Source organism: Colobus angolensis, unplaced genomic scaffold (assembly GCF_000951035.1).
Source record: "Colobus angolensis palliatus isolate OR3802 unplaced genomic scaffold, Cang.pa_1.0 Scaffold26, whole genome shotgun sequence".
In the NCBI taxonomy this organism is placed as follows: domain Eukaryota; kingdom Metazoa; phylum Chordata; class Mammalia; order Primates; family Cercopithecidae; genus Colobus; species Colobus angolensis.
The window spans coordinates 16,965,470-16,975,764 of NW_012115821.1; positions in this window are offsets into that span (position 1 = coordinate 16,965,470).

Genomic DNA, 10,295 nt, shown 5'->3' on the forward strand with positions numbered 1-10,295 from the left:
GAGTTCAGGGGTCTGGAGGAGAATGCGAAGATTCCAATCCTGTCAACAGTTAGGCAATTAGGATGAGTGACTTACTACAATTTGTCCATATGAAAAGTAGGAGAAGACCCGCCAAGTAGGTTGTAAAGAAGGATAAAAGCTCCTGGAATTGTACCTGGCACACAGTAGGTGTTCAATAAATGTTTACCAGGGTTGCCATTTGTGGAGCACTTGCTATTCTTCAAGCAGTATGCTCGACCCTTTGTGTGTGCCAGCCTCCCTCTCTTATCCTCACAATGGCCTGATGAGGGCACCGCTAGGATTGTTCCCAGTTTGCAGGTGTCAGATCAATTACCTAAAGTTGCATAGTTAGGAAGGTCTAAACCCAACTCCATCTGCTTCCAAAGCCCATGCTCCTAACTGGTCTCCAACTTGCCTCCAGCAAGAGATGGTTCAAGTCCTTGCTTTGTTACTTTCTGGCTGGGTACTTTGGTTAAGCTGGTTCCTTTATCTGAGTCCCAGTTTTCTCCTTCATTAAGAAACGGAGCTCAAGAAGTAGAATGGAAACGGATGAGACCATGAGGTCGGACTTCCACTGAGATCCTGGCATTGCTCTCCTGCTAATTCTTGGAGAGACTTTGGTCTAGTCATTCTGCTGCTTCCTGCCTCGGTTTCCCATGTCTGTAAGAATAAGAGGATTTGCCTTGATGGCTTCTGAGGAGCCTCCTGTATTGGATATCCTGGGCTTCTTCTGGGGGAGCCAAAGTCCAGAGAGTCTAAGAAATTGGCAAATCATGTAATTATCAGACCATACAAAGCTCTGGGGGCCCTCTGTTCATGGGCTGGCTGAATGTTGGCCCTGGCATTGCAGGATGAACCTGTCTGGTAAGCTGTACTCAACTGAGAGGGCCTTCGGGTGTTGAAGAGCAAAGACACCAGAATTCAGCCTTCCTGGGACTGAGCCCTAGCTTTGCCTCTTACTTGCTCTAAAATACGTGCCTTGATTAGACAAGTGACTTACTCTAAATCTTGCTTTCTGCATCTGTTAAAATGGGACAGTAAGAGTGCCTTTTTCATAGGATTGCTAGGCAAAATGAGGTTATTCCTGTCATGTGCTCAGCCCTGAGCATACCAGATGCAGCATGATCTCTTTGTCCATGCCACCCTGTGAAAGGATCCAACTTCGACTCTCGTCTCCTTGAGAGCAGGGACCTGTCTACCAGTTTCTGTATCCCTGGGCCTAGCACAGCATCTGCCATGCTTATCAGATGTCTTCTGAAACAGGAAATGAACTCATTCATGCTACAGATGAAAAGTCTGATCCAGAGAGGGGATGTCCTGTGCCAAACAGCCAGTTGGTGGAAGAACCAGTATACAGACCCCAGCTTCTAGATTTGAGCTAGTGGTGTTTCCAAGGCAGCACACAAAACTTTTGTCAAGATAGTCACTTGATGGTTTCCTGGTACTTGGGATGTCTTTACTTAGTGCCCTCAGGTGGAGATGGCAAATTAATGCCTTGAGTCAGCCCTGGACCTTGGGAGCTGGTAAACACATCTATGAAATGGATGTTGGAATGTCCTTGCAGCTTGAAAGAATGCAGAGGGGATCTCGGGTGCAAATTGGGTAATTTTACGCTTGCATACTTGCAGGATGGAGCTTGCCAGGAAGATGGGGAGCTGGTGCTAGTGTTGCCTGGGAGGTAACCTTCCTAATAGTTTTGCAGTGACCTACATAAGTCATAATGCTGATAGAAGTCTAGAGAGCCCTCTTGTCTACCTAACCACCTTGGAGTTTCCAAGCTGAGCTTTCCTGCTGAAAGCAGGAGGTAGGTTTTTCACAGGCCCTAGTTGCTTGAAGTTGGGCAGGAAACATTTTTCATGAGACCTGTATAATGGAGTGTGGTGACCTTGTAATAAAAACTCATCCTCCCTCCAAGAGTCCTGCCTATGCAACGACTTTATGCCTAGGGACAGTAGGTAGTGACTGATGTGTGACTTAAGGAGATAATGGGACTCAAAAGATGCTCACAAATGTTTGTCAGACGGCCCAATGCATGTCATCAGGCATTCCTTTAGTTGGAAGAGGAGGGGCATCCTTAGAGCATCTGCTGCTGCCAGCCATGGAAGCCCCTTGGCCTATAGGTAAGGAGGCAGCTGGTGCATGAGTGGGATCTTGAAGATGAGTCTTCTTAAACACACAACCTCAGAAGGCAGGCTTGTCAGATTTTCTGTCTCCATCCCAAACTCTGCTCTGAGTTCCACACCTTTAGATCCAACACCCTAGTTGACATCTTTCCCTGGACATCTTAAAGACAAGCTCTTGATTTCTCTCCCTAGTCTTATGCAAACTGTGACTCTGCAGTTCTCCACATCTCAGCAATGGTGCCACCAGCCTAGTTTGAGCCAGAAATCTGGCCCCTACCCTTGACTCTTCCCTTTTCCTACATCCAGTCCAACACCAAATTTTGTGGACTCTACCTCCAAAATACATCTGGAGTCTACTCAATATTTGTATTTCCATGCCATCACCATGCAGTCAAAGTAATCAGGTTCTGCCTAACTCGTCTTTAAAGGAAAAAAAAAAAAAAGATACATAATGGATGTACATAATTTTGGGATACATGCAATAATTCATATAATTTGTAAAGATAAAATCAGTATATTTGGGATATCCGTCGCCTTAAATATATGCCTTTATGCTAAAACCATTTGAAGTCTCTTCTAGCTATTTTGAAATGTGCAACAGATTATTGTAAACTATAGTCACCCTACTGATCTAACACTAGTTCTTATTTCTTCTATCAAACCATTTGTTTGTACCCATTGATCAACTTCTCTTTAACTCTCTCACGTTCCTTTCCCCACATCCCATTCTCACTTGCCCCAGCACTTGCTGGTTTTCTGGCTCTTCCTGCCTCAGGGCTTGGTGCTTGCTATTTCTATTGCCTGGATTCTCCCCCGCTGCCTCCTGCCACAGGCCTTCCCAAGCTAACATTTTGTTACTGGAGAGCCACTGATGTCTTCTCTGACCTTGTCATCTCACCCCAATTATATCCTCTGTCTTCCACAGTCTATAACCATCTTATTTTCCTGTTTGGTCTGCTGCCTTCAAAAGCAGAACTTTTCAGTAAAGGTACAGATAGCAAATGGTCTAGGCTTTGTGGCTGCACGGGCTCTGCCCTGCTGCTCACCTCTGCTGTTTCAGTATGAAAGAACACAATTAGGCAATGTGTAAATGAATGGATCTGGCTGTGTTCCAATAAAACTGTGGATTCTGAAAGTTGGAATTCATATAACTTTCATGTGTTTTGAAATATTCTTTTGATCTAGAAAAATCTTTTAAAATATAAAAACTATTTATAGCTCTTGGACCTTACAAAAATTTGCAGTGGGCCTGCTGGCTGTAGTTTGCAAACCTCCTTCTAGAATGTAAGCCCCGTGAGGTCAAGGACCTTATCTGTCTTGTTCAGCACAGTATCTCAACTGCATTAAGAGTCCTTGGCACAAGGCTGGGTGCAGTGGCTCATACCTGTAATCCCAGCACTTTAGAAGGTTGAGGCAGGTGAATCACTTGAGCCCAGGAGTTCAAGACCAGCCTGAGCAACAAGGCAAAACTCATTAGCCAGGTGTGGGGACGTGAGACTGTTGTCCCAGCTACCCAGGAGGCTGAGGTGGGAGGATCACTTGAGCCTCAGAGGTGGATACTGCAGTGAGCTGTGATCATACCACTGTACTCTAGCCTGGGTAACAGTGAGACCCTGTCTCAAAAACAAAAAGAGTTCTTGGCATATAGGAGCTACTCTCTAAATATTTTAGGAAAGAAAGGAGAGGAGGCTATACATGGAGCTAATTGGACATGTCTCAAACATGGGACCACTATGTTTCTGAAAACATGAAATAAAGGAACAAGGAACAAAGGAAGGACAATCTTAGAGATGAGGCATCTGAAGAATGGTCAACAGGGATCTCTATACACCAAGTCCATCCTTCTGCCTCTAGCTAGAACAACAACCGACCAATGCTCTGCATTTCCCAGGCCCAGAGATAATTCTTTTTTTTTTTTTTTGAGATGGAGTCTTGCTCTGTCATCCAGGCTGGAGTACAGTGGCACGATCTTGGCTCACACAAACTCCTCCTCCTAGGTTTAAGTGATTTTCCTGCCTCAGCCTCCCAAGTAGCTGGGATTACAAGTGCCCACCACCACACCCAGCTAATTTTTGTGTTTTTAGTAGAGACAGGGTTTCACCACATTGGCCAGTTGGTGTCAAACCCCTGGCCTCAGGTGATCCACCCGCCTCAGCCTCCCAAAGTGCTGGGATTACAGGCATGAGCCACTGCACCCGGCCGAGGCCCAGAGATGATTCAATGTCAAGCAATAAGCCACAGCTACCTGTACTCAGTCCTCCAAACTGTTGATGCGGCCAGGCTGTCTGGGCTCTAATCTGTGGAAAGGTCATGAACATTTTGTCCTGGCACAGGGAGTTAACATCTGAATACATTAACATTTAAATACTCTTGTGAAGAAAATTATGATTGATCTTTAAAAATGAGAATCTGCCTTTTAGTCTCAGCCAGCATTTGTAAGATCTGCATCCCTCTTCATCCTCACCACTTTTGACCACTGGTGCAGAGTAAATATTCCTCTGATTGTTCTAATAGCATTTGCCCCTCCTGCAATAGCTTTGAGACAAAATACTTTTCTTAATAATACTCTCAGAAAATATTTGGCACTCTCCTCCATAATTTCTGATGGAACCTGTTTATTGCCTTGTGGTCATTCCGTTGGCGGTCATTTGATGCTGTGGACTGCTGAATGAGGCCTCCTTTGAGCTGTGTCTCTGGACACTGGTAGAAATGCTTGGAAAGTTGAAAAACTTGGGCAGCTTGTTGAATATGGGGAAAAAATATAACTAGATCCTCCTCTCAGCTCATATCAAAATCCTAGATGAGTTAAAGATTTAAACAAGATGAAATGATTAATAAACACTTTAAAAACATAATTTGGGGAAAGTGAAAGTCTCTAAACATATTACTGAAGGCAGTAACAGAAATATCAAGACAAAGTTGATTATATAAATTAAAAAAATCTTCAGCACAGCCAAAAATTTCAAAATTATGAGAAACCACAAATTTACAGATTTATTTGCTGACAAAGGGTTAATGTATTTACTGTGTAAAATACTCTATGAAGGGGAAGAAAGCCAGTCAAAAAAATGTGCAAAGAGGCCTGTATATAGTAAAAGACATAAGCAGATAACTCATGAAATAGGTGCATTTAGTCAACAAATATTTGGAAAGATGTTCAATCCTTTTTTTTTTTTTTTTTTTGAGACGGAGTCTCGCTCTGTCACCCAGGCTGGGGTGCAGTGGCGCGATCTCCACTCACTGCAAGCTCCACTTCCTGGGTTCACGCCATTCTCCTGCCTCAGCCTCCCGTGTAGCTGGGACTACAGGCGCCCACAACGCCCGGCTAATTTTTGTATTTTTAGTAGAGACGGGGTTTCACCGTGTTAGCCAGGATGGTCTCGATATCCTGACCTCGTGATCCACCCGTCTCGGCCTCCCAAAGTGCTGGGATTACAGGCGTGAGCCACCGCGCCCGGCCCAAGATGTTCAATCTTACTGGTAATAAAACACAAACTTGAAATACCATGTTCTATCTGTCAAACTGGCAATGATAAAAAGAATGATGGTAAGTGTGTGGTCAACAGCTTGTGAGGTGGCATTGCTGTATGCATTATTAAAAGCCTCAAACTCAACAGTTCTCTTTCTAGAATTTGAGATTCACACGCAGTATTTCAGGGGAGTTTTCTAGATTATCACCAGCATTAGGATAGGGACCTTGTCTGACTTAGTCACCACTCGTGTGTTCCTAATAGATGCTTGGTAACAGCTGGTTGAATGAATGGATGGATGGCTGAATGCATATGACCAAGAGTGCTAGAGTATTTCGAGTAGCAAAACTAGGAGATATTTTCCAAGTTTATCAGTAGTGTTAAATATGTCAGTAGTCTAGGTTGCCGAATAACCCGTAGTTTAATGAATTGCCTGGCAGTTTGTTGACAAATTGACACTAATTCAGTTAAAATTACACCTTGAGGGAGTGGTGTAAGCAGTGTTTCTATTCTACCAGGTATTCACATGGGTACACTTTTCTTCTTGCATTGAATCTGGGTCTAACTAGCATATCAAACACTTTCTGTGTTAAAGGGATAAACATATTTATGATCACCAGTTCCTGGATTTTTAAGCAATTGTAAATATGAAGTCAATTACAAATGCCTTTCTTCCAGCCTCCTCTGATGTCAGGATTTTGTAGAAAATACTATCCTCCACTTCAGCAGGCATCACACACGTGTAAGTTGCACTTACTTCAGTTCTGGAGTTAATGCCAATATCGTGAACCTTGGAGAATAACATTCTTGCTTGAGGCAATCTAATTAAACTTCTCCATGTCGACTCGAAGTGGCCCCTGTGGACAGATCAGACCTATTTTTAGGTTGCAAGTGTTATAAGAAGAAATATTTAATTAAAATGGGGGGATATTTAAAATAGCTTTCTCTCTTAACATTGGTGCCTGCTGGCTTGTTTTCCCTGATGTCATTAATCACCAGTGGACGACCGTCAGAATTCACAGTCAGTTACAGCTCCTGTTGAAATCCACCTTCTGTGAGCAGTTTGTCACATGACTCAAAATGCCAAATCTCTCAGGTTTTTGGCATTTTCCTTCAAGCCAATGCTTCTGAGAGCTTTAGACAATTACTTTAGATCATTTCTTTGGAGAAAGACCCCCCAGGCATGGTATTTCTCCCACAGTGCTCTGTGGGCCGTGGTATTAGTGGAAAGATGGTGGTTATGTTCAGTCTGGGGAGGTAGAGTGTGTTCCTTGGCCATGACATCGTGAAGGGCTTGATGTTGCCTCAAGCCCTACTTGAAGAACTGGGCTATATAGTAAGTGATGGAAGGGAGATAAAAACTCAAGCTTTGTTAGGGTTCAAATCTAATTTTTTTGTATTTCTTCCCAGTTCTTCTGGGTCAGCAAGTTAAAATCGTCTTTGGAAATTGGAGAACTAGATTTACTTTGCTTTGCCTACTAGTTGTGCTGTAGAACGTTATACAGATTACATATTTTTAAAAATGACATAATGAGTACTCAGTACATGCCAGGTACTGTTTAAGGGATTTGTGTATGTTTAGCTCATGTAACTACCATAGCAGCCCTTTGAGGTGGATGCTATTATTATTCCCATTTCACAGGTGAGGAAACTGAGGCACAGAAAGAATGTATAACTTTCCCAAAGCTGCCCCCTAGTGGGCAGCAGAGCCGGGACTAACACATGGTCAGGCTGGCTCTGGATTTGGATGCTTTGTCATGTCTTCCATTTTATGATTTTATGATTAATCTGAAGTGTTTTTTTGTTTTTTTTTGTTTTTTGTTTTCTCTATTCCTGGTAGATTTTTAGTAGAGCATGCCTACTTCTTAGAATTTCACCTTCAGGCTTTCTTCCCACCAATTATTGCCCATCTCCCCAGCTCAAAAGCAGTTAGAAAGTTATTATTTGTGAGAGGAAAGGGCACTTTTCTATTCTACTTGTGAGAGTATAAATTAAATTTGTATGACCCCTCTGTTCAATGTTGTTACTTCTAGAGATGTATATAGAGAAATCTGTTAAGAGTGAACACAGATACTTGTCTTATCCTGTTTCTCATAGCATCAGAACCTACAACAGCTTTGGCACATAGTGGACATTCAGCAAAAAAATATTACATGAAGGAATTGTAAATTATAAACAAACAAAAGCCAAAGATACAAAAAACCTCAATGTCCACTGAGAGGATGAAATTGTTTTATATTCATTGATGATATGATAGACAGACATTATAACTCATGTTCGTAGAAGAATTTTCACTGATACTAGCTTTTAAATAAACTTTGATGGGAATAAATCAGGCTCAAAAGATTAGAGACATTATTTTCTCAGTTTCTATAACACAACAATCACAACCCCCAACCAGCAAAATGGTGTGCATATAGTTTTAAACGATCTAGTAGAATTCATTTCAAAATGCCAGTGGTAATTACTTGTGGTTGGCAAATTGTGGGTGATTTTTATTCTGTACATTGGCTTTGGAGTGTTTCCCACCTTTTCTACAATAAATATGTGTACTTTTATAATCAGAAGAAATAATTAAAATTGTGTTTTCCACGCGGTAACACTTATTTACAAAAGCAAGGAACAGAGATAACTAGGGAGGAAAAACATGTTGATAGGAAAAATACCAAAAAGTTAATAGTGGTTTTACTTAGCTGGTGGGATTGAGATAGCATTTCACTTCTTTTAATTTACATACATTTTCCAGTTTTTAAATAATAACATCTTCTTTAAACACTATAACAATCTTAAAGGGAAAAATTAGAGTCTGGGTGGGGAAGTTTTAAAATTGGCTACAGCACCTGCCTCTGGTCAGGAAGTTCCACTGGGGTCCCCACACGTGCCACATGTTTCTTCTCCCCGCCTCAGTCTCTGATCCTGGTCATCTTGCTGACCAGTTGGCGACCACCCCATCCTCAGTGCCTGCACGTAATCAGCTGCCTGCACATCCCCGATTCTTGCACTATTTTGTTTGCCATTTATTATTATTATTTTTAAATTTTAAGTTCAGGGGGTACATGTGCAGGATGTGCAAGTTTGGGGGGTGTGCTGCACAGATCATCCAATCACGTAAGTATTAAGCCCAGCATTCATTAGCTATTCTTCCTGATGCTCTCCCTCCTTTCCTCCAACAGCCACCAGTGTGTGTTCTTCCCCACCATGTGTCCCTGTGTTCTCATCATTCAGCCCCCACTTATAAGTGAGAACATGTGGTATTTGGTTTTCTGTTCCTGTGTTAGTGTGCTAAGGATAATGGCCTCCAGCTCCATCCATGTCCATGCAAAGGACATGATTTCATTTCTTTTTATGGCTGCATAGTATTCCATTGTGTATATGTACCACATTTTCTTTATCCAGTCTATCATTGACGACATTTAAGTTGATTTCATGTCTTTGCTATTGTGAATAGTGCTGCAATGAACATATGTGTGCATATATCTTTATAATAGAATGATTTGTAATCCTTTGGGTATATTCCCAGTAATGGGATTGCTGGGTCAAATGGTATTTCTGCCTTTAGGTCTTTGAGGAATTGCCACACTGTCTTCCACAATGGTTGAACTAATTTACACTCCCACCAACAGTGTAGAAGTTTTCCTTTTTCTCCACAACCTCACCAGCATCTGTTGTTTTTTAACTTTTAATAATCACCATTCTGACTGGCATAAGATGGTATCTCATTGTAGTTTTGATTTGCATTTCTCTAATGATCAGTGATGTTGAGATTTTTGTCAAATATTTATTGGCTGCATGTATGTCATCTTTTGAGAACTGTCTGTTCATGTCCTTTGTCCACTTTGTAATGGGGTTTGTTTTCTTTATCTTGTAAATTTGTTTAAGTTCCTTGTAGATGCTGGATATTAGACCTTTGTCAGATGGATAGATTGCAAAAATTTTCTCCCATTCTGTAGGTTGTCTGTTTGCTCTGATGGTAGTTTCTTTTGCTGTGCAGAAGCTCTTTAGTTTATTTAGATCCCATTTGTCAATTTTGGCTTTGGTTGCAATTGATTTTGATGTCTTCTTCATGGCATCTTTGCCTATACCTACGTCCTGAATGATATTGTCTAGATTTTCTTCTAGGGTTTTTATAGTTTTGGGTTTTACATTTAAGTCTTCAATCCATCTTGAGTTGATTTTTGTATATGGTGTAAGAAAGGGGACCAGTTTCAATTTTCTGTGTATGGCTAGCCAGTTCTCCTAGCACCATTTATTAAATAGGGAATCCTTTGCCCACTGCTTGTTTTAGGCAGGTTTGTTGAAGATCAGATGGTTGTAGGTGGCCTGCAGATATTTTAAAATGTGTTATTTTTGCTTTGTGAGGTGTGATTTTCTTCCAGTGTCTCTTACCTCTAGTGACCTGCTGTCTTCAAGCCCAAACATGTACTCCCTTATGGATTTCAGGTGGGAGTACATCATGTCTTCTTGATGCTCTAGGGACATAGCACCAGCAATCCCTGTTTAGGGAAATGCCTTTGAGCAACTACTTGCCTGGAAAACATCACCATTTGGGTTTGGACCCTTACCTTCTGAGGGTGTCTATGCATCTGTGCTGAAGTTTGTGGGGATTGGGGTGGCAGTGAAAGCTGGGGAATAATCACAAAGCTCAGTATGGCCACTGGGGGTGTCAGTCTTATGCATCAAGGGGCAATGGCCCCTAGCACCC